Below are 25,932 nucleotides of genomic sequence, written 5' to 3'. Positions count from 1 at the left end.
GTTGTTGTTGGTGCTGCTGGTGTGCCTGGTGCTGCTGGTGTTGGGGATGATTGTGGTAGGATTCTGAGGACCAAGGTGAGATAATTTCAAGGGCACTGATGCTGATGTAATAGAATACAGGTGAACTTAAGATGATAGAAGCAATTTGTCAATGGTGAGAGAGGTTGTTCCAATGAAGTGATACTGGATAGAGAGTTTGCTCCAAACACTTTCAACCTGCATAGAGCTCAATGTGCCTTCAAAATGCAGTAAGCAACAGCTATTGATCTTGGAAAGTGTACAGCTGTGAGATGGAAGCTTTTATAGTACAATTACAGCTTTCAAGCAAAGAAGTGAATACCATGGCCATTCAGCTCCCGACGTCCTTACCTGACCTGATTCCTGAGCAGTGGGAACCTCGTGGACAAGCTGGCTAAATTGTAAGTTCAGCTCAAAATTCTTTTTAATAGGCTCTTAACAAGATCACAATGACCTAAATTGCCTCCCCCGCTGCTGCGTGTTGGGTCTGTTCAGTGTTGACAGATCCGACATCTGGGAAAGTAGCGTGGCAGCGAGTTGACAGAGGGGTCCCGCCCTGCAGTTGTCTCTCGTCTGTGTTTAAACTTTCTAAACAGAAGAAGAAACAGAAATCAAACAAACCTACTAGTGTAACATGCTAACATTAACTTATGTACGTGAAAATATTTGGGAAAATAAGAATGAATTGTAATTTTATTTCTTCACTTACAGAGGTGTCACACATAGAATTCTTCCACTGAACTTCCAGTTAGATTTTGGTGTGAGATTTCACCAGTTCTGTTAACAAATGGCGTGTTTATTGAATGGTCTCAGAACACATTGGCACCTGATAGTGGCGGCGAGAGGACGTACCATTTTGTGGGCCGGTGGCCAGCAGGTGGAAAATGAGTGCCCCCGGGCAGCCCGCTGGCTTCAGACCGCCACAATATTGAGCAGCCTGCCCGGCCACCAGGTCTGCAGTAAAGCATTTCAGTTAGGGTCTGTACTTGGAAAGGTGGGGGGGGGGGGGTGTCATGGTGGGTCGGCGGGAGGGTGGGGGGGGTGGGGGGCAGTGGCAGTGTCTACCCAGTGTGGCACTGGAGCCATAACAAGAAATAAAATCTTACCTTTGAGCTTCTTTTTGGCTGGATTGCCGGCTGAAACTTTATGGTGTGTGCACGACGCGAGCTGAATCCTAAATTGATGACTGGGATCCTATTATTGCCATAGGATCCTAATTTGCATATTTAAAGGGCCTATCATCAGACACAGGTGGGTGCTCCAGCCGCCTAGCAGTAAGGACTTGGGAAAATAGGGATGGTCTCACTGTCAGTGGGAACTAGGCGGGTAAGTCTTACCTCACCATTTTCAGGTTTGTTACCGCATGTGTTTCTGTTGGACAGGAGGCCTCAAAATCTTCTTTATTGTTTCTTCCATGCCTCTTGGCATTGTAATAGATTGTCAGGCAGAAATTAATTTGAAGCTTAAGAACTACTTCAGCAATATAGAGATCAGCCGTGGCTCAGTTGGTAGAATTGCTTGGAGTCAACAGGATGCGGGTTCAAGTCCCACTCCAGAGAGTTGAATATAAAAATCTAGGCTAACACTCTAATGAAGTACTGAGGGAGTGCTGCACTGTCAGGGGTGTTGACTTTTGGATGTGATGTTAAACAGAGGCCCCTTTTGCTCTCTCAAGTGGATGTAAAAGATCCCTTGACACTATTTCGAAGGAGTTAACCCTGGTGTCCTGACCAATATTTATCCCTCAATCAACATCACAAAAAAAAACAAATTAGCTGATCATTATCACATTGCTGTTTGTGGAAGCTTGCTGTGTGCAAATTGGCTGCCGTGTTTCCAACATTACAATAGTACAATTCAAAACTACTCATTGGCTGTAAAGTGTTTTGGGACATCCTGAGGTCCTGAAAGGCGCTATATAAATGCAAGATTTATCTTACAGTGGCATTTTCTGCTTTGCCACCTGCCACCTTGTGAGTTAATGGGCAGAAACCTTGCCTGCGCATGTAGCCCATTGCCCTGGTATAATGTTATGTTTGTGGAAATTTTTCTAACCTTCTATCCTAAATTGTTTTGGCTCGTAAGCCTCAAATCTCACTGGTGGGAAAGTCCCAACTGCCCATACATTCAAGAATGTCTATTCCTTCCTTAAGATCTAAATAAGCTTTCAGTAACATGCTTATGAAAACAAACAGCAGACTCTGTCTAGTAATTGCTTTTAGTTGCTAGGTTGTCTTGTCCCTCCATTAAGGCGCTGAAATCCTGGTCTTCCCGGGTCCGTACGGAGTGTGTACGGACCCAGGAAGGCATCGCAAAAGCTGGTTTTTGGCATGCAATCCGCATGTACTGAAAACCAGCTTTTCCAATCTGTCAAGTTCTGGCTTGACAGATCGCATGCATCTTGGCAGCAAGGACATTCACATGGGTGAGATTGCAATATTTGCCCATCTCTTTCCCAGCGAATATCCTTAAAACTCTTGCGCCTGGTAAAAGCAGGCACATAGTCTACTTTTACCAGCGTAAGAGTTTTAAAACATATAAAAATAAAATTTAAAACCACATTTTTCTGTTAAAAACTCTGCCCACTAAGGTAAGTTTAGTTTAAACCCTAATTACAAAACTTAACAAAAAATCTGAAAAATATAAATTTTTTGTAATGCATTTATTAACTTTAATTTCAATTAATGTTAAATATATGATTTTTTTTAATCTATTTTTTATTTGTGTTTTGGTGTTTGGGGGGGGGGTGTTTCTCATTCATAATAATGAGAACTCCTACTTATGGAGTTCCCATTATTATGAATGGGAAAATACTGTACCTTGATTGGCTGTCCAGTGCCACATGACTCCAGCTTCTCCCTCCGCATCTCCGAGACATGAACGCGCTCCGATGCGCAGGAAGAGGAGGCCTCCGACCAGAATCGCTGGAGGGCACAGGAGCAAAAGGTAGGTGCGGATCTTTTTTACTATTTTCTGGCGAGTGCCCGCGGGAAGCCCAGCACTGGGATTTCAGTCATCTCACTCCAGTCTTTGAGATGGTAGAACGTCACATCAGACCTCATTTTAAGTTAAAAATATTACGCAACTTTATTTTAAACAAAGATGAACAAACGCATAAGTAGCACTCATGTAAAATAGTTACATATTTATAGTAGACATCCTTCCACCTAATTGCTTGAATGGGCAAAATAATACAAAGATCACAAATGTTTAGGACTAAGCTAACTCTTTGTAAATAGCTTCTCAATAATATAGTATTTCTTTTGCTTGAATTTGTATCATGGTGAGAGGTTATCAACATTGTTTCTTGGGGATTCAAATGTATTTTTCTCTCCTTCAGAAGTTTCAAACTGATTCGTTCTTTTCAAGCTGACCCTTCTGAAATTCCGCTGCCCCCCCCACCTACAGATTCTTCGATTTGAACAGAATCTTTGTATATCCTGGAAAAGAGTAACAGGAATTCCAGTATTTTCAATATCCCATCAGTCAAACTTTAAAATAAACCATCTCAATCACGCACCACTGTTTTGAATTATTCCTCCTTCCAGCTCATAACCAACGAAATACGCAAAGTTGTATCGAAATAAGCTTGGTACAGGGATCTGAACCGGAATCATTTCTTTTTCAGCTGCTTATGCACTGACTGCATTTACAAAGAACAGCCCCTGAATTAAAATAGACAATACCTCTCATTTTTATCAAATATACCTTTCATTAAAGCATATCTCCTTGCACTAACATTGACTAAGAAATAGATTGTGAGAGGACCGGAATAAACTCATTTGAAACATACAAGATTCTGAGGGGTATTAACAGGGTAGATGCTGAGAGGTTGTTTCCCCTGGCTGGAGTGTCTAGAACTTGGGGGCACAGTCTCAGGATAAGGGGTCAGCCATTTAAGACTGAGATGATGAGAAATTTCTTCATGCAGAGGTTATGAATCTTTGGAATTCTCTACCCAAGAGGGCTGTGGATGCTGAGTCGTTGAATATATTCAATGCTGAGATAGATCAATTTTTGGACTCTAGGGGAATCAAGGGATAGGGCGGGAAAGCGGAGTTGAGGTCGAAGATCAGTCATAATCATGTTGAATGGTGCAGCAGGCTCGAGGGGCCGAATGGCCGTCTCCTGCTCCTAATTCTTTTGTCTTTTTTTGCAATTATATTCAGTAGGACAGAATGGTCTGCCTGCCAAAATAAAGCAGGCACAATATCATCATCATAGGCAGTCCCTCGGAATCGAGGAAGACTTGCTTCCACTCTTCGAATGAGTCCTTAGATGGCTGTACAGTCCAATACGAGAATGCCAGTCCCTGCCACAGGTGGGACAGACAGTCATTGAGGGTAAGGGAGGGTGGGACAAGTTTGTCGCGCGTTCCATCCGCTGCCTGCGCTTGTTTTCTGCATGCACTCGGCGATGAGACTTGAGGCGCTCAGCGCCCTCCCGGATGCACTTCCTCCGCTCAGAGCGGTCTTTGGCCAGGGATTCCCAGGTGTCGGTGGGGATACTGCACTTTTTCAGGGAGGCTTTGAGGGTGTCCTTGTAAAATTTCCTCTGTCCACCCTTGGCTCGTTTGCCATGAAGGAGTTATGAGTAGAGCGCTTGCTATGGGAGTCTCGTGTCTGGCATGCGGACAATGTGGCCTGCCCAGCGGAGCCAATCAAGTGTGGTCAGTGCTTCAATAATGGGGCTGTTAGCCTGGTCGAGGATGCTAATGTTGGTGCGTCAGTCCTCCAAGGGGATTTGTAGGATCTTGCGGAGGCATCGTTGATGATATTTCTCCAGCGACATGATCCATGTCTCTGAATCATACAGGAGGGCGGGTATTACTACAGCCCTGTAAATCATGAGCTTGGTGGTAGATTTGAGGACCTGGTCTTCGAACACTCTTTTCCTCAATTGACCGAAGACTGTGCTGGTGCACTGGAGGCGGTGTTGAATCTCCTCATCAATGTCTGCTTTTGTTGATAAGAGGCTCCCGAGATATGGGAAATGGTCCACGTTGTCTAGGGCCGTGCCATGGTTCTTGATGACTGGGGGGCAGTGCTGTGCGCCGAGGACTAGCTGCTGGAGGACTTTTGTCTTACAGATGTTTAGCGTAAGGCCCATGCTTTCCTATGCCTCAGTAAATACATCGACTATATCCTGGAGTTCAGCCTTTGAATGTGCGCAGATGCAGGCGTTGGCCGCGTACTGTAGCTCGAAGACGGAGGTTGGGATGGTTTTGGACCTGGCCTGGAGGCAGCGAAGGTTAAACAACTTCCCACTGGTTCTGTAGTTTAGTTCCACTCCAGCGGGGATTTTGTTGACTGTGAGGTGGAGCATGGCAGCGAGGAAGATTGAGAAGAGGGTTGGAGGATGACGTAGCCCTTTTTGACCCCGGTCCAGAGGTGGATTGAGTCTGTGATGGATCCGTTGGTAAGGATCATGGCCTGCATGTCGTCATGGAGCAGGCGGAGGATGTTGATGAACTTTTGTGGGCATCCGAAACAGAGGAGGATGCTCCATAGACCCTCGCGGTTGACAGTGTCAAAGGCCTTTGTAAGGTCGAAGAAGGCCATGTATAAGGGCTGGCGCTGCTCCCTGCATTTTTCCTGCAGCTGTCGCGCTGCAAAGATTATGTTCGTTGTGCTCCGTAGGGGACAAAATCCGCACTGTGATTCCGGGAGGAGTTCCTCAGCCACAGAGAGAAGACGGTTGAGGAGGACTCTAGCGACAACTTTCCCAGTGGTTGATAACAGGGAGATTCCTCTGTAGTTACCGCAGTCGGACTTGTCCCCCTTTTTAAAGATGGTCACGATCACTGCATCTCTGAGATCTCCCGGCATGCTCTCCTCCCTCCAGATGAGAGAGATGAGATCACGTATCTGCGCTAACAGCGTCTCTCCGCCATACTTTAGCGCCTCAGCATGAATTCCATCCGCTCCTGTAGCCTTGTTGTTCTTGAGCTGTCTTATGGCTTTGCCTACCTCGTGCAATTTGGGGTTTCACTGAGGTGGTGGCGAGTCACATGCTGCGGGATGGAGTTGAGAACACTCGAGTCTTAATTGAGGAGATCTTCGAAGTGCTCCTTCCAGCAGGCCCTGATTGCCTCGGTGTCCTTGATGTTTCCCCATTCTTGGCCAGCAGTGGGGTGTGGCCTTGTGAGTTTGGACCATGGGTGGCCTTGACTGCAATGAAGAATTCTCGCACATCATGGCTGTTGGCCAGTGCTTCTCCTGTGCTTTCTCCATCCCACCACCTGTTCTTTAGGTCCCAGGTTTTTTGTTAGACCTCAGCCTTGAGCCGCCTGTAATGTTGCTTTGCTGCTCCCGAGTTGGGTTGTTGCTTGAGGCTCAGAAATGCTCTGCGCTTGCGATCTCCTGGTCATTCTCATCAAGCCAGTCCTGGTATTTTCTGGTTGAGTGCCCAAGTGTCTCTTCGCAGGCACTGGTTATGGAGGCCTGGAAGGCAGACCAAACGCTGTGGGCATTCTGCATCTCAGGGTCATCAAGACACGCCAGGTTAGCTGTGAGGCGCTGGCTGTATAGGGCTCTCTTAGCTGGGTCTTTAAGTGCCCCGACATTGACTTTTTTGCGGCACTGCTTCTGCTGTGCCCTCCGCTTTGGACTATGTTAATGTTGATGATGGATCGGATTAGTCGGTGGTCTGTCCAGCAGTTGTCAGCTCCTGTCATGGCGCGGCTGATGCACACACCTTTGCGATCCCTGGCTCGGACGATGACATAATCGAGCAGGTGCCAGTGTTTGGAGCGAGTGTGTTGCCACGATGCCTTGTATTTGTCCCTCTGGCGGAACAGGGTGTTGGTGATGAGAAGTTCATGTTCTAGACATTTTGTCAGGAGTAGGGTACCGCTGGAGCTGGCTTTCCCTACTCCCTCTCTGCCAATCACGTCTCCCCAGAGGGCTGTGTCTTTGCCGACCCTGACGTTGAAGTCACCTAGGAGGATCAGTTTGTCGCCCGCGGGGACGTGGGACAGGGATGTTTCGCGGTTGAAATAAAAACCTTCTTTGGTCTCATCCATTGCATCGAGTGTTGGGGCGTACGCACTGATGACTGTGGCGCATTGGCTCCGGGATAGGGTGAATCGAAGAGCCATGAGGCATTCATTAACCCCGCAGGGGGAGTCTTTAAAGCGGTCGACCAGCTCGTTTTTGATGGCGAAGCCGACTCCATGAAGACGCCTTTCTTCCTCTGGTTTTTCTTTCCAGAAAAAAGGTATAACCTTCACCTTATCCCTTCCCGCCGGGTCTCACTGAGGGTGGCGATGTTGATGTCAAAGTGTCTAAGTTCTCGGGCAACTATGGCGATGCGGCGTTCTGGCTTGTCACTGTTAGAGTTGTCCATGAGGGTCCTGACGTTCCAGGTCCCGAACTTCATGTTAACAGAGTGGAAGATGCCTGTGCGTGAGTTCTTTTAACGTGGGGTGGCCATTGCACACCGGCAACCACACGGGCTTAGCTGAGCAAGGTCTTGGTCCAGTGGCAAGGGGGTGCAAGATGACTGGAAACCAGGCACTGCTGTATGATTCTAATTACCTCTGGCGAGATGTTGGCCACAAGCTCGGCACCGAGGCACTATAAAACAGACACTCGGCACAGAAATGATAAGATAAACCGTTTACTGAAAGCAGCCGATCTGTATTAAATAAACATATTCACGTTTCCGACCCAGAAAGTATATACAGGGTACCTGTAATTTACTCCACTGCACACCGTTGTCCTAGATTTTAAATGTATACTCAAACATCCAAAATTAAGTAATCCCCTGTAAGGTTTCAAAATGAGGTCCACTTATTTTCTTTGCTCCTGAAATCCCTGCTGGGTTCTCACCAGTGAGCAAGACGATTAAATAGTCCACATAACAAGGGTAACCATGCTCCAAAGTATGTGAAGTACTTTGAGATGTTTCTCGTGACATGATGAGGTTCTTTATAAATGTGGTCCTTTCTCTGAGGGAAGACTTTGACCTCTTTATGCACGTCTGAAATTGTGATTCAGTGGTAGACCTGCTGGACTCAACTATGAAGACATAAGAGCCAGTTTATGTAATTAGACTTCTGATGGCTCCGCAGTGATACTGCTGCCGGAAGACAGAAAGCAGCTTTTGATTTATTTCTTTGGCATGCAGCAAGCTATGAAGGATGTTATCTGAGGACTTGTAGGACCATTTTGCTGGAACAGAGCGCTCACAATGAGATTATAGATTTATGATTGCAGACAACATTGCAGAATATTACAGCACTGAAATAGTCCAGTCTGGCATTAAATCTGTTCCAATATATTACTACACATCAGCCATCAAGTCTAATCGCATTCTTATTAGCTCCAAATGCCCTTTCATATATCGCCTAAACATTTAATTGCCTTATGATTTTTAGGATTCTGTTTCAGTAGCAATGTGTGCAGATAATTCCACACTTCACCCAGCTTGGCATAAAGAAATAGTTCTAGCCACCCCTTAAATTATTTTTCCAATTACCTTAGCTTAAATTTATCTTCTCTCATTACTGCCTCACCATCCACTGGGAGCAATTGATCACTATTTACCTTAGCGAGACACATCTTAATATTGACAACCTCTATCAGCCCTCAATCTTCTCAGCTCCAGTGAGCTAAAAGTTCACTTTACTTGGTTCATTAAATCTTTCTTGCATCTCCAAGGGAGTTTTACTAAATGAAGTCAATGTACTGGTGATATATTGAACCAATCTGAGAGGGACTAATCTATGGTTTAATGGATCACAATTTATAGTTTATTGGATGTGATAAGGTTCCTCCAGGGTTCATGACTGAGTTTAATTGGTAATATGACAGGGACATGCGATTGTAACTCTTCATTCCTGCTAACATTCCAACATAGAAATGATTGTATCAACTATCAGATTTTGCAGCAGTCTCAGATGCAGGGACGGATTAGCGGGGAGAGGGCAGATGGGGCAGCTGCCCGGGGCCCAAGCTTAGAGTGGGGCCCATACAGGGTTAGATTAAGGTTAGGGGTAAACAGTATTGCCATAAGTGATGTAGCAAGAACAGAGCGAAGCTGCGAGGGCTCAGGTACGTGTTATTCTTGACTTGATGTAAACAGACTCTAGGTGCCCTTTTTCTAGAGATGCATTCTACACACAAATTGGGGGTGAAAAAAAGGAAAGAGCACTAACTATGCAAGGAGCAAAAGAGACGAGAAGTAGCTAAACTGCTTAAACTAGATAATTCTTTCCAACTAAACACTCAAGATCATGAAGGTGAAGGCCAAGATGACGCTGTGCTGTCAACCTCAACAATGAACCCACGAGTGGCACCGGACCCGGAGCTGGCCGAGTTGGAGCTCCAAGTCCAAAAAGTTGAAGAAGATGAAAACCAACTGGTGCATACTGAGCTGAAAGAGGCGCAACTTACAAGTGTCACTGGGCTGTGGGGAGACAATATCTCAGAAGACATGCAGAGCCATTGGATTGCAAAAGGTAGTGAGGACTGCCAAAACTGTGATAAAGACTTCCAAAACTCCGGCGTGATTCATGCCAAGGATGTCGTCGATACTGCTCGAAGTCCTTTGTTACATGTGTGCACCTGCTACAGGAGAACATGTGGAGTGAACGTGGCTCTGTTATTCACCTTCAAATGGTAGAGTGTACTGCTTTGCTTGCAAGGTCACAGCACGAACACGTCGCCACTTTACTCATGGGTTTAATGACTGGAAGCATGGAGATGAGAGGATTTCATCTCACGAAAACAGCCACCAGCATAGAGAAGCCATGGTAGTAATGTGCACTAGACAAGCAGGCACTGGTTGTATGGATGGTCATATTGTCTTCCAGTTTGAAAATGAATGGCAGTACTGGCGCAAGGTGTTAGAGTGGGCTGTCTGTGTGATAATGTTTCTCTGTGAACAAAGTCTTTCATTGCGAGACAGACTAAATCGCTGGGTTTCCAAGTAATGGTAATTATCTGGGTGTGTTGGAAGTTGTCACGAACTGCGATGCACTTCTTGCTGAATATATCAAGTGGTTCGCCAACAAAGGCAAGGGGCATACTTCATTCTTGTTTTCCACCACTTGTGACGAACTGATTAGTCTGATGGGTGGCAAAGTACTTAAGACATTTATCCAAGATTTGAAATCAGGGAAGTTCTATTCAATATCTGTTGATTCAACGGCAGATGTCACACACTCAGATCAGCTGACATTTGTCGTTCGCTATGTTCTACCGACTGGTCCTGAGGGAAGGTTCCTAAAGTTCTTTCCGATAATCGGTCATACTGGACAAGAAATAGCAGAAATAATACTGGCCTTTCTGGATGAGAATGGGATCGACATACAAATTTGTCGCGGACAATGTTATGATAATGTTTCAAATATGAGTGGGAAATACATTGGTGTCCAAACTATCATCAAAGAGCAATGCTCATATGCGATGTTTATACCATGCACAGCGCACTCACTCAACCTTGTGGGGAAAAACAGTGCCGAATGCAGCCCAGTGATCGTCAGATTTCTTGACATTATACAAAAGTTGTACACTTTTCTCTCTGCATCGATGTATCACTGGCGATGACTTTATGAAAAATTAAAGCCTTTAGGGTTGTCTGTCATCAAACAGCTTTCTGCAACTCGATGGTCAACAAGGTATAGAAACATAGAAACATAGAAAATAGGTGCAGGAGTAGGCCATTCGGCCCTTCTTGCCTGCACTGCCATTCAATGAGTTCATGGCTGAACATTCAACTTCAGTACCCCGTTCCTGCTTTCTCGCCATACCCCTTGATCCCCCTAGTAGTAAGGACCTCATCTAACTCCTTTTTGAATATATTTAGTGAATTGGCCTCAACAACTTTCTGTGGTAGAGAATTCCACAGGTTCACCACTCTCTGGGTGAAGAAGTTCCTCCGCATCTCGGTCCTAAATGGCTTACCCTTTATCCTTAGACTGTGACCTCTGGTTCTGGACTTCTTCCTGCATCTAAGCAGTGTCAGCCCTGTTCAAAGGTTACACTCCCATATGCAAAATGCTGGCAACTGACATGGAACAGAAAGTTGAATGCTGAAATGAAGCTCAGTTGATCCTTGACAAACTGGGCGAACTGGATTCAACTATTCTCATTGTTATTTGGAACACCGTCTTGAAGCGCTTTCACCTGACCAATCTCTCTCTTCAAGAGACCGGCTTGAATCTGAATGTCATGGTGTCCTTACTCAAGTCCCTTGTCAATTTTGTCAAGACCCAGTGGACAGAGTTTGAAGATTTCAAAGACCTAGGGATTAAACTGTGTGGCCACAAGTACAATTCAGCTCAGAGGCGTGTCCGGGTACGTAACCGCCGCTATGACAATGGAGATGCTGAAAACACTGTGCTGTCACCCAAGGAGAAATTCAAAACTGGAATGTCCCTTGTCATCATTGATCAACTAATCAGTGCCTTGAAGCATACAAGGAAAACAACTGTAAGTTTGCATTCCTGTCCAAGCTAGCCGCTCTCTCGACTCATGAGATCAAGCAAGCCACAGCAAATCTTGCCCGCTCCTATCCCAACGATCTGGAACCTATGACTGAAAGTGAATTCATCCAGTTTTCTAGCTTGGTGGCATCCTCAACAGAGCTTCAAACCACAATTTGTGTCAAACAAACTAAGTCAGCATAGCTGACAATGTACCAATTCCTCCATACACATGCCCTCACCCAAACTTTTTCTAACATTGAAATAGCTCTTCGGATATATCTGTCGATGATGGTATCAAATTGCAGTGGTGAGCGGTCCTTCCCGAAACTAAAACACATCAAGGATGAGGTCAGGAATTGAATGGGAAAAGATCAACTGAATAGTCTTTCAATCATGAGCATTGAGAGCGAAGTACTGAGAGGACTTGACTTCTCGAAAATTATTGACGAGTTTAGCCGACAAAATTCTCGGAAAAGACGAATGTAATGTTATACTTGTAGTTGCCTCTGTGGAGAAAATGGAATGCAAATGACAAATGATGGTCTTCCAAAAAAATTGCACTGTCTTGTTCTAAATTATAGTCATTGTCGATTTAGTTTCAAAGGGCCCAAGTTTCGGCCTCAGTTGCTCCTGATTTTTTGGAGCAACTGGTGTAGAACGGAGTATCTTAGAAATTCAAATTCTTGGCATTTAATTTGCTCCAGTTCTAATCAGTTAGAACAGTTTCACTTTGGAACAGAATTTTTTTTCAAAAGGGGGCGTGTCCGGCCACTTACGCCTGTTTTCAAAGTTTCGGCAGTGAAAACTTACTCCAAACTAACTTAGAATGGAGTAAGTGAAGATTTTTGTCTATAGAAAATAAGGCGTAGGTTACAAATCAGGCGTAGGGAATGGCGGGGTGGGGGGGGGTTTAAAGGGAAGTTTGCAAACATTAAACACTTCAGTTTTACAAATAAAGAGCCATCGTCAATAATAAATGATAAAAACATCAATAAATCAACCAAAAAAAATTAATAAGAATAATTTTTTTTTTAAATCAATAAAACAAAACATTTTCTACTTACCGACTACAGTACCGGGAGCCCTCCAATAGCGTGCTGGGATGCCCCCCCAGTGTGTCTCTGTCAGTGTCTCTATCTCACTCTCTGTCTGTCAGTGTCTGTGTTTCTGACAGCGAGAGGAGGGGGAGGAGAGGGGGAGGCAGGGGGAGGGGAGGGGAGGGAAGGGGGAGGGATGGGAGAGAAGGGGGGGAGGAGGAGAAGGGGGGAGGAGAAGGGGAAGGGGGAGGAGAAGGGGGGAGAGGGGAAGGGGAAAGGAGAAGGGGAAAGGAGAAGGGGGGAAGGAGAAGGGGGGAAGGAGAAGGGGGGGAAGGAGGGGGAAAAGGAGGGGGAAAAGGAGGGGGGGAAGGAGGGGGGGAAAGGAGAAGGGGGGGGAAGGCTGAACGGGCCGGGCCCAAGACTTCGGGCAGGGCCCGTCCCCAGCACCAGAACCAGCACCAGCACCAGACTTACAGGTAGGTGGCGTTGGGTTGGGTCGGGTTGAGAGCACGGGTCGGGTCGGGTTGGGTCAGGTCCGGTCTGGGGGGGGCGGTGGGGGTGGTCGGGAGCACAGGTCGGGTCGTGGTGGTTGGGGGGAGGATGGAGGTCGGGTCGGTTCATGTCGGGGGCGGGGGGAGGGAAGTCAGGTTGGGTCGGGTCCGGTCCAGGGGTGGGGGTTTCGGGTGTGCGGGTCGGGTCGGGGGTGTGGTGGGAGGTCGGTTCGGTTTGGTTCCGGTCGGGGGGAGGGAGGGAGAGGGAGAGGGAGAGGGAGGTCGGGTCGGGTGAGGGGGGGGAACCGAGGGTCGGGTCCGGTCCGGTCCGGGGGCGGGGGGGGGGGGGGAAGCGGGAGTCGAGTCGGGTCGGGAGGAAGCAGGAGCTGGGCGTGGGAGGAGCCTTATGCACGCAGCCCCAGTGAGGCCATTCGGCCAGGGCTAGGGGCTGCGTGCTTCGGGCCCCTTTCACACAGTTTTGGGCGCCTGGAGCTACTGCACATGCGTGCCCACTGTAGCGCGCATGTGCAGAGGTCCCGGCACTGTTTTCAGCGCAGGGTCCTGGCTCCGCCCCCTACAGCTCGTGCTGTGCCACGCCGAGGGCCAGAGGACCTGCAGGGAGCCGGAAAATCTGGAAGTTTTCTTTAGGCGCACTTTGTGGTACGAAAAACGGGCGTCCAGGTCGGGGCTGTGCCGTTCTAGGCGCGGCCCGAAACTTGGGCCCAAAATGTAAAGATTTGTTTTTATTAAAGCGTTGGTGTTTGCTGTTTATACAGGGTTTCATCAAGGTATCGATTTGATTGTTTGGAAACATAACAAAATATTGAATGAGTGTCGTCATAGTATCAATGGGAACATAACCTGAGATGTAGACCTGACTTGACCTTGACCTGATGCATACTCAGTATAGTGCCCTGCGACTTAGCTCACTAATGTCATTTACTGCAGGATGTGAATGGGAGTAGGGGACCCATGGCTGGGGTACTGCCCGGGGCCCGAGGCACCCTTAATCTGACCCTGCTCAGATGGTGTAATTTTGCTTCTTCTATTGCTCTCTAATTGACATCTTGTAAGTGCTGCAAGCCATTGGCCCAGAGTTTTCTGAACGAATAATGGTGTGTGAACAACGCTTGCCATTATTAATGCGCAAGTCGGCCAGCAACTTGTATCGAGAAAGAGATAGCCCGTGAATCGCAACGGTTTGCTGGCCAACTTGCACCGCTCTACCGTTCACTTAGTGAATACTGTTGTAGAGCCACCTAGTGAACTACTGATATAATAACAATAAAGCCATGTGCTCTGGGAGCCATGTTGTGCAGTTGTGTTTATTTACTGTGTCTCAGGATATCACAAATACAATATCTCACACTCAACACCTCAGTGATTTTCATGAAGTTGATACATTTGCACAGTAATTGCCCATTAAACGCACAACAGAAAGTTAAATCTAGTCATTAACAATGTAAGTACACTTTTAACATGATAATTATTAATGACTGCCAATCAAACTCTGTTGCCCAGAATGTAAATAATTATAAGTGTGGAGTCTATTTCCTTCATGTTGTGAATTGTTTAAGAGATTTTAAAACTGGTCAATTTTAATTTTTAAATATTTTTTTTCTTACTTTGTGTCTTTTTTTTCTCTCTCTCTCACATAATCCAATCTTCTGTTCCCTCTCTTTATTTCTCTTTCTGTATCTAATTTGACATTGAATTCACCCACTTTACTTTACCCTAATGCTCGTTAGTTAGACGTGTTCATGTACGGTTTGGTTTGAAACATTTTTTCACATAAAGTTGCTGGAAGTGCGAGGGCGCAGTGAGGGGAACAGGACATCTGGGACCTTGGTGAATGACATTGACCAATGGGGTATCTCCTTAATTAATCAGGTTTATGGATTGAAAAATAAACAGACGAAGGCGGGTGAATTAGAGTGGGTCAATTCAATGTCAAATTAGATGCAGAACGAGAAATAAAGTGCGGGAAAAATGATTATATTAAGAGAGAGAGAATAAGAGACAGAAAGGAAAAGTAATTTTTGTTTTTAATAAAATTATATTTTCAAAATCTCCAACAATTTAACATTGTTAAAATTCACAACCTGAAGGAATGAGATGTCACACCTATAATTGTTTATTTTCTGGACCAGAGAGTCTGGTTGGCAGTCATTAAGAATGATCAAGTTATTAAAAGAGTATTTACATTGTTAATTGCTAGACTTAGGTTTCTTTGGCGAGTTTAATGGGCAATTAATGTGCAAATGTAGTAACTTCATGAAACTCACAGGGGTGTTAAAGGACGGGATGTTGTTTTCGTGAGGCTAGCGACGGAGCGGTGTAAATCGGCCAGAAACTTGTGGTGATTGAGAATTCATGGGATATCTCTTCCTCACCACAAGAGTTGCTGGCCAATAATAACACCGTGTGTCCTTCAGATTTCAGCAAAATCTAGGCCACTATTTGGGAAATAGCAGGCACAAGTGAATGCCCTGCCCCAGTTCTGTGCAATGCGTTAGTGTGCTGCTTGGCTAGTTGTAGCAATAAGTTATAAAGATTTAAATCGGCCTGATAGTGATTAATCAGCTTTTTGTTAAATGGTTGCTGTTTCATAATAAAAATCTACACATTCCTTAATAAGGACTGATCTTCCTCAAATCTACAGAATGGGATAGAGTCTATTTCACTTAGATCGCTAGTGCCCAATAAATGTACGATGTGCCAGCCTTAGCGATGATTCAGCCGTCATAATCGTTAGAACATCGCCCATTTTTGGGATTGCGACTTTTAGCTTTTTTTGGGGGGCGATAGCTAAATGAGCCCCAGCGATGTGGAAGGCAAGGCTTCCCTAGCACCGGCCTTCTGCGCATGAGATTTTTTTTTGCAACCTAGTTTTCCCGTGATTCGGGAGGTCAGGGGTCATCCACGCATGCACAAAAGGCAAAGGGAGTGGGAGAGAAAGAGAGAGAGAGTGAGAATAGAGAGGAGAGGAAAGCAGCAGTTTGAGGAAAGAAATAGAGATAAAAAGCAGTTTTTTGAAATGTTGGATTCTGATAATAGCATGCAAGATATGGAGGGGGGGAGGAGGAGGGTGAAACCATTTTCTGACGAGACAAAGGAGGCCTTAGTCACTGAGGTGCACTCCCAGTGGGCCCAATTAACCCAGGGTGGGCATGGGAAACCTCCACCCTGGGCCTACAGAAAAATATGGGGCGAGATCACCGACGTAGTCTCGTCTGCGTCCCACGAGGCCAATGGACCTGACCAGTGCCAGATGCATTGGAACAGCCTGGTTGCTTCAGCAAGAGTAAGTATAGATTTTAAATTGTAATGATGCAAATTGTAATTATAATTATAAATCTCCAGGATTGAAATTAAACTTGTTATTTTTACATATATTCCCTGCTAAGATCTGGACAGGGCTATGACCCTGCGCCCTTTTTAAGCCTCTCTGGCTGCTGTCACTTACACAGTGGACTGGGGGAGAGCTGCTCTTGCTCACTGTCTGCCCTGGGACACTTTGGGATATTAGCTCCTGTCATTGCCGAGTTCACGAGCTATCCTGATTCCCACCACCCCCAGGGGCCCTTCTGGAGATTGTAGTCGTGAGAGATGTTTGTGTCAAGCATTAGATTCTAAACACGATCTTTGTTATAACCATGCATCAATTGTGTCTAAAAACCCGATTAGCATATAACGTTGGAGACTGCTGTCTTTTCATGATAGTAGCTAGTCAATTAGCTTATACCATGCTCTTTTCATGTTTGCAGAAGAAGTTATCAAAGAATCGTGCAGAGCGCAGGTGCATCGGAGGAGGCCCTGCCCAGCTAACTCCGCTCACGGCGTTAGAGGAATGAGCTGCGGCACTGGTTGGGGGCCACACTCGTTCGGCCACCCATGGTGAGGCAGAGCCCTCGCTTGCATCACGTGAGTAATGCATCAAGCAGTGTTAAAGTAATTTAATGTCATTTAATTATAATATACGAATGATGTCATGTTGTGCATGCAGCTATCCTGATTCCCATGCAGCCTCTGTGCTACTCTCAGGTTGACAACATAAGAGCAGGAGCTGGAGCAGGCGATCTGACCATCTGTCCCCTTCTCTGTCCGCTCCCCATAAACATTCACTCCCTTATCATTCTGTCTTTCTCCAGCTGATCCAGCCTCCGGAGCTCTCTGGGTCACTGAATTTCAACTTGGATTTACTATGTACTATCATGTGATGCGTTATTATGTAACGTCTCTTGGTTTCATTTATTGTTGTAGTATTGCTATTCCTTCATATGCCAGTGCAGCGCAGCGCGAGAATGTGTACCCTTCCATTCTAATATGCTCAATAAGCTCAATTGTGTTGTACAGGTCCAACACACCCATGTGCAGCGTGATGCGACCGGAACCTCAACCACAACTTACAAATTTGACCGTGGTCCTCACCTCGGTAGGGAGGAAGAGGAAGAAGATGAGGATGACAAAGTGACAACAGAGCAGGAGGAGGAGGAAGAAGTATTGGCACGGCGGAAGATGTCTGTAGCATCGCTCCACTGGATCTGTAGGACCTGCGGCCATAACGTCGGTTTCGACAGAAGAAGTAGCGGGACCAAGCGGCTTGCAGCCGGCAATGCCAAGGCACATGTTAGTACTCACGCCGACCCCATGGAGGTCGGGTCAGCGAGGTCAGCACATGCCTGCTCTGGCCGATCCTATTGAGGACTTGACCAGACTATGCATGGAGAGTGTTGCGATAGGACGCAAACTCCTCCAGGCATTCGTGGTATACATGAAGGACATGTCCCGGGTGTCTGCTCGCTGTTCGGAGGATACACGGCAGATGATCCGGGAGCTGCGTGCGACGACTGCCTCCATCGATGCCTTGTGGCATGCGACAATGGCGGGACACGGCACTGAACCCTAAGGTGCCGTCATCCGACATACCACCAGCACCAGCACACAAGCGTATTGGACTGTTCAGCCACCTTAGGACTCATTTTTAGAGTGGAAGCAAGTATTCCTCAATTCCGAGGGACTGCCTATGATGATGATGTGGGAAACACAGCAGCCAATTTGCACACAGCAAGCTCACACAAACAGCAATGTGATAATGACCAGATAAACTGTTTTAGTGATGTTGATTGAGGGATAAATATTGGCCAGGACACCGAGGATAAATCCCCTGCTCTTCTTAGAAATAGTGCCCAGGGATCTTTTATACACTGTCAGCCTAGATTTATGTGCTCAAGTCTCTGGAATGGGACTTGAACCCACAACCTTCTGACTCAGAGGGCAGCATGCTAACCACTGAGCCACAGCTGACACTCTGGCATAGTGGAGTATGGAGGTGAAAGGCATGGTTGAGGGTTTCAGCAGCCAAGGTAGAGGCAGAGGCCAGCAATGTTTCGCAGGTGAAAGTAGGAAATCTTTGTGATGGAGAGGACATGGGATTAGAAACTCAACTCTGAGTTGAATAGGACAAGAGGTAGTGGCTGGGAGGGCTTCAGTTTTCCTAATATTTACCTAAGAACATAAGAATATAAGAAATAGGAGCAGGAGTAGGCCATACGGTCCCTCGAGTCTGCTCCGCCATTTAATACGATCATGGCCGATCCGATCATGGACTTAGGTCCACTTCCCTGCCCGTTCCCCTGGAGGTAAATTGTGCCTCATCAAAGGCTGGATGTCAGACTAGCACACAGAGGCAGTGGAGGGGTTGAGATAGATGTGGACAACTAGAGCTGGATGTCATTGGCGTGTATGTGGAAGCTGACCTCATCTCTATGGATAATGGTGCCAAGGGATAGCATGTAGATGATGAGGAAGAGAGGGCCAAGGATAGATTCTTGAGGGACTCCAGAGCAATACTCCACCTGAGGAGCGTGGTCATGGTGCCGCGCACCAATCGGGAGGTCCCGTGCAGGCCGTTCACAAGCTGATGCTGCTGGACGATACCGCACAGCAAATTTAAAGGGACTGCGCACGGAAAACTAAAATTAGAGGGAATATTACTCTGGAGGAATTGATGCAGGGGCAGGAAGAGAAACAACTGCTGGAGATGCTCTTGCTACAATCAAATAGGTGCAAGTGGAACCAATTGAGGGCAGTCCCATTAATCTTGTCAATGAAGAAGAGAGGAGGATGGTTCGGCCAACCAGGTCAAGGGCTGCAGAAATGATGCACCAGATTCAACACTAACATACAGGATGTCATTTGAGACTTTGATTATGGTGATTTTGGTGCTGTGGCAAGGATACATACCTGTTTTAAATGATTCAAACATGGAGCTTCAGGAAAGATGGTTACGGATTTGGGAAGCAACAATATATTCAATGAGAGGAAAAGAGTTAGGAGATGGGTAGTGGTTTTCAAGCACAATGAGGTTGAGGGTGGCTTCTTTAAGGAGATGGGTCATGATGGTGGTTTTGAAAGGGAGGGGGACCGAACCTGAGGAGAGAGAACTGGGAGAGGGAATCATTTACAATGTCAGCTAGCATAGGGCCAGGAAGGGATGTTGGGTCATCATGAGTTTTTGGAAATGGGGTTAAGGGGGCAAAAGGTTGGTCTGATAGACAAGATGAGTTGGATGAAGGCATGAAAGCGGGTAGAAGAGAAATACATGAGTTTGGAGCTAGTGCATGGGGAGCCTGGGGGGATGTTTAGCTTGGTGGGCAAGGAAAAGGTGGGAAGCAGCAGAGGCAACTGAACAGTGGGTCTCAACGAAGTCCATGAGCTCCTTGCGCTTGTTATTTGGGGTGAGGGAAGGAAGGCAGGGGAGACGGGTCTAATAAGGAGATGTTGGCAGTTGATGAAAAAAGCCAGGGGTTATCTTTCCTGCCCAGGATGATCCTGGAGTAGTAGGCAGTTTTGGCAAAAAGAGTGAGTTCCAATATCGCTTGATGTAGTCAAGTCAGATCTAGTTGCGGGTGGCTAAAACAGTTGCGTGCCAGATTTGGGCAGGTTTGCGTCACTTGGACCTCAGGTAGTGAATATGGGAGCCAGACTAGGGGGAACAACTGTGATTGGAGAGAGTAAAGATTTTGGTGGGGGACCAGGTCATCAAAAGTGAAAGAGATGGAACAGCTGAGCATAGAAACATAGGAACAGGAGTAGACTATTCAGCCCCTCGGACCTGTTCCCCCATTCAATTTGATCAATTCTGATCCATACCTCAACTCCATTTACCCGTCTTTGTTTCAAATTCCTTGAGCACTTTCCCAACAAAATCTATCGATCTCGGTCTTGAAAATTTTGACTTACCTAGCATCCACAACTTTTTGGGGGAGTGAATTACAAATTTCCATTACCGTTTGTGTGAAAAAGTATTTCCTGATTCTACTCTTCAATGTCCCAGCTCTAAATTTATGATTATGCTCTCTTATTCTGGATTATCTCACCAGAGGAAATATTTTCTCTGAATCTACCCTATCATCTACCTATTGTTATCATTTTAAACAGCTTAATTAGATCCCCTTCAACCTTCTAAACTTAAGGGAATATAAGTCAAATTTATGCAATCAATGCTCATAATTTAACACTTTAACATTCTGGCAAATCTGCACTGTACCCCTTCCAGGACTAAAAGATCTTCCTGAGGTTCGATGACTAAAACTGAATGTAGTAGTCTAGGACTTTCCATTAGCCTTTTAGATTACTTTTTGTACCTGTGCACATGTACAACTAAATCCCTTTGCTCTTGCACAGCTCCTAGTCTCTCACATTAAGAAAATATTCTGATTTGTCTTTCTCAGATCCAAAGTGGATGACCTCACACTTACACAGAAACATAGAAACATAGAAAATAGGTGCAGGAGTAGGCCATTCGGCCCTTCGAGCCTGCACCGCCATTCAGTGAGTTAATGGCTGAACATGCAACTTCAGTACCCCATTCCTGCTTTCTCGCCATACCCCTTGATCCCCCTAGTAGTAAGGACTACATTTAATTCCTTTTTGAATATTTTTAGTGAATTGGCCTCAACAACTTCCTGTGGTAGAGAATCCCACAGGTTCACCACTCTCTGGGTGAAGAAGTTTTTCCTCATCTCGGTCCTAAATGGCTTACCCCTTATCCTTAGACTGTGACCCCTGGTTCTGGACTTCCCCAACGTTGGGAACATTCTTCCTGCATCTAACCTGTCTAAACCCATCAGAATTTTAAATGTTTCTATGAGATGCCCTCTCATTCTTCTGAACTCCAGTGAATACAAGCCCAGTTGATCCAGTCTTTCTTGATATGTCAGTCCCGCCATCCCGGGAATTAGTCTGGTGAACCTTCGCTGCACTCCCTCAATAGCAAGAATGTCCTTCCTCAAGTTAGGAGACCAAAACTGTACACAATACTCCAGGTGTGGCCTCACTAAGGCCCTGTACAACTGTAGTAACACCTCCCTGCCCCTGTACTCAAATCCCCTCGCTATGAAGGCCAACATGCCATTTGCTTTCTTAACCGCCTGCTGTACCTGCATGCCAACCTTCAATGACTGATGTACCGTGACACCCAGGTCTCGTTGCACCTCCCCTTTTCCTAATCTGTCACCAAGATAGTCACGAGCAAATCCAATAGGAAATTCAAGAGAAACCTTTTTACCCAAAGGGCGGTAAGAATGTGGAATGCGCTACCTCAATGGGTCGTTGAAGCAGACAGCAAAGATGCATTTAAGTTAAATAAGTGCATAAGGGAGAAAGGAATAGAAAGATATGCTGATTGGATTCGATCAAGAGGGATAGGTGGAGGCTTGTATGGAGCATAAACATCGGCCAGATGAACCAAATGGCCTGTTTCTGTGCCTCTAGACTTAATGTAATCTATGTAATTGTATGCAATTTAAAAAAGGGTTATCTTTTTACTTTGATGAACTATGAAAAGTTAAAGGTTTCAAAATGGCTGACGTGATGACATTCAATGAATGTCACATGACTAAATTCACATTGCAGGTTGAATTTTCTGGCGCCAAATCAGCACTGCGTACACATGGGTGCCATTAAATAGAGAAACTGATCCCTCTAGCTCATTAACATTGAGCAGGCAGGCTGCCACCATTACTTGCACTGTTCATTGGCAGCTTGCCTAACCGAGGCCTGAAAATGACATGTCCCTGATGGTATTTAATGGTAGCATAAACCTCTTACAGGGGAGGGGCACTTTTTCTGCTGAGCACTGGAATCTGTCGGGGACATTTCAGATATACTTAACACAACTGCTGTGTGTGTCCCTAGGTTTCAAGCACTGTCCGGGGGATTGTGGTGGTTTGAGAAATAAATATATTCAACCAAGAATTAATAGACACGTAAACATCAGATGAGCATTTATTATTCTGAAATAATCCCATGTGTGTGTAAAATCCAATGTGTAGTAATAGAATTTAAGAAGCTAGGAGCTAAATTAAAAAGTAGGACCTCAAAAGTAGTAATCTCGGGATTGCTACCAGTGCCACGTGATAGTCAGAGTAGGAATCGCAGGATAGTGCAGATGAATACGTGGCTTGAGCAGTGGTGCAACAGGGAGGGATTCAAATTCCTGGGGCATTGGAACCGGTTCTGGGGGAGGTGGAACCAGTACAAACCGGACGGTCTGCACCTGGGCAGGACCGGAACCAATGTCCTAGGGGGAGTGTTTGCTAGTGCTGTTGGGGAGGATTTAAACTGATATGGCAGGGGGATGGGAACCAATGCAGGGAGACAGAGGGAAACAAAAAGGAGGCAAAAGCAAAAGACAGAAAGGAGATGAGGAAAAGTGGAGGGCAGAGAAACCCAAGGCAAAGAACAAAAAGGGCCACTGTACAGCAAAATTCTCAAAGGACAAAGGGTGTTAAAAGAACAAGCCTGAAGGCTTTGTGTCTTAATGCAAGGAGTATCCGGAATAAAGTGGATGAATTAACTGTGCAAATAGATGTTAACAAATATGATGTGATTGGGATTACGGAGACGTGGCTCCAGGATGATCAGGGCTGGGAACTCAACATCCAGGGGTATTCAACATTCAGGAAAGATAGAATAAAAGGAAAAGGAGGTGGGGTAGCATTGCTGGTTAAGGAGCAAATTAAGGCAATAGTTCGGAAGGACATTAGCTTGGATGATGTGGAATCTATATGGGTAGAGCTGCAGAATACCAAAGGACAAAAAACGTTAGTGGGAGTTGTGTACAGACCTCCAAACAGTAGTAGTGATGTTGGGGAGGGCATCAAACATGAAATTAGGGGTGCGTGCAATAAAGGTGCAGCAGTTATAATGGGTGACTTTAATATGCACATAGATTGGGTTAACCAAATTGGTAGAGGAGGATTTCCTGGAGTGCATAAGGGATGGTTTTTTAGACCAATATGTCGAGGAACCAACTAGGGGGGAGGCCATCTTAGACTGGGTGTTGTGTAATGAGAGAGGATTAATTAGCAATCTTGTTGTGCGAGGCCCCTTGGGGAAGAGTGACCATAATATGGTGGAATTCTGCATTAGGATGGAGAATGAAACAGTTAATTCAGAGACCATAGTCCAGAACTTAAAGAAGGGTAACTTTGAAGGTATGAGGTGTGAATTGGCTAGGATAGATTGGCGAATGATACTGAAGGGGTTGACTGTGGATGGGCAATGGCAGACATTTAGAGACCGCATGGATGAACTCCAACAATTGTACATTCCTGTCTGGCATAAAAATAAAAAAGGGAAGGTAGCTCAACCGTGGCTATCAAGGGAAATCAGGGATAGCATTAAAGCCAAGGAAGTGGCATACAAATTGGCCAGAAATAGCAGAGAACCCGGGGACTGGGAGAAATTTAGAACTCAGCAGAGGAGGACAAAGGGTTTGATTAGGGCAGGGAAAATGGAGTACGAGAAGAAGCTTGCAGGGAACATTAAGACGGATTGCAAAAGTTTCTATAGATATGTAAAGAGAAAAAGGTTAGTAAAGACAAACGTAGGTCCCCTGCAGTCAGAATCAGGGGAAATCATAACGGGGAACAAAGAAATGGCGGACCAATTGAATAAGTACTTTGGTTCGGTATTCACTGAGGAGGACACAAACAACCTACCGGATATAAAAGGGGTCGGAGGGTCTAATAAGGAGGAGGAACTGAGGGAAATCCTTATTAGTCGGGAAATTGTGTTGGGGAAGTTGATGGGATTGAAGGCCGATAAATCCCCAGGGCCTGATGGACTGCATCCCAGAGTACTTAAGGAGGTGGCCTTGGAAATAGTGGATGCATTGACAGTCATTTTCCAACATTCCATTGACTCTGGATCAGTTCCTATGGAGTGGAGGGTAGCCAATGTAACCCCACTTTTTAAAAAAGGAGGGAGAGAGAAAACAGGGAATTACAGCCTGACATCGGTAGTGGGTAAAATGATGGAATCAATTATTAAGGATGTCATAGCAGTGCATTTGGAAAGAGGTAATATGATAGGTCCAAGCCAGCATGGATTTGTGAAAGGGAAATCATGCTTGACAAATCTTCTGGAATTTTTTGAGGATGTTTCCAGTAGAGTGGACAAGGGAGAACCAGTTGATGTGGTATATTTGGACTTTCAGAAGGCTTTCGACAAGGTCCCACACAAGAGATTAATGTGCAAAGTTAAAGCACATGGGATTGGGGGTAGTGTGCTGACATGGATTGAGAACTGGTTGTCAGACAGGAAGCAAAGAGTAGGAGTAAATGGGGACTTTTCAGAATGGCAGGCAGTGACTAGTGGGGTACCGCAAGGTTCTGTGCTGGGGCCCCAGCTGTTTACACTGTACATTAATGATTTAGACGAGGGGATTAAATGTAGTATCTCCAAATTTGCGGATGACACTAAGTTGGGTGGCAGTGTGAGCTGCAACGAGGATTCTATGAGGCTGCAGAGCGACTTGGATAGGTTAGGTGAGTGGGCAAATGGATGGCAGATGAAGTATAATGTGGATAAATGTGAGGTTATCCACTTTGGTGGTAAAAACAGAGAGACAGACTATTATCTGAATGGTGACAGATTAGGAAAAGGGCAGGTGCAAAGAGACCTGGGTGTCATGGTACATCAGTCATTGAAGGTTGGCATGCAGGTACAGCAGGCGGTTAAGAAAGCAAATGGCATGTTGGCCTTCATAGCGAGGGGATTTGAGTACAAGGGCAGGGAGGTGTTGCTACAGTTGTACAGGGCCTTGGTGAGGCCACACCTGGAGTATTGTGTACAGTTTTGGTCTCCTAACCTGAGGAAGGACATTCTTGCTATTGAGGGAGTGCAGCGAAGGTTCACCAGACTGATTCCCGGGATGGCGGGACTGACCTATCAAGAAAGACTGGATCAACTGGGCTTGTATTCACTGGAGTTCAGAAGAATGAGAGGGGACCTCATAGAAACGTTTAAAATTCTGACGGGGTTAGACAGGTTAGATGCAGGAAGAATGTTCCCAATGTTGGGGAAGTCCAGAACCAGGGGACACAGTCTAAGGATAAGGGGGAAGCCATTTAGGACCGAGATGAGGAGGAATTTCTTCACCCAGAGAGTGGTGAACCTGTGGAATTCTCTACCACAGAAAGTTGTTGAGGCCAATTCACTAAATATATTCAAAAAGGAGTTAGATGAAGTCCTTACTACTAGGGGAATCAAGGGGTATGGTGAGAAAGCAGGAATGGGGTACTGAAGTTGCATGTTCAGCCATGAACTCATTGAATGGCGGTGCAGGCTAGAAGGGCCGAATGGCTTACTCCTGCACCTATTTTCTATGTCTATGTCTATGTCTAAAATCAAACCATCGGGTCACTGAAGAAGTGAGGTGCTTTTCCCACCAGGTGTGCCAAAGAGTCCCTCACTGCACCACACTTCACTCCGCCTCCTTCTGCTACTACTCACACTCCATGTCGGCTACTGTCCTCACTATTACTTCCTTGACTTCTCCATCCCACTGTCACTTTTCATACAACATCCACTCTAATCGCCAATGACATGCACATCCTCAAAACATATCACTGGGCTACCATTATACACTCCTTTCTTTCAG

This window comes from Pristiophorus japonicus, chromosome 1, assembly GCF_044704955.1.
Source record: "Pristiophorus japonicus isolate sPriJap1 chromosome 1, sPriJap1.hap1, whole genome shotgun sequence".
Lineage (NCBI taxonomy): Eukaryota > Metazoa > Chordata > Chondrichthyes > Pristiophoridae > Pristiophorus > Pristiophorus japonicus.
Note: the sequence above shows the minus strand (reverse complement) of the source record.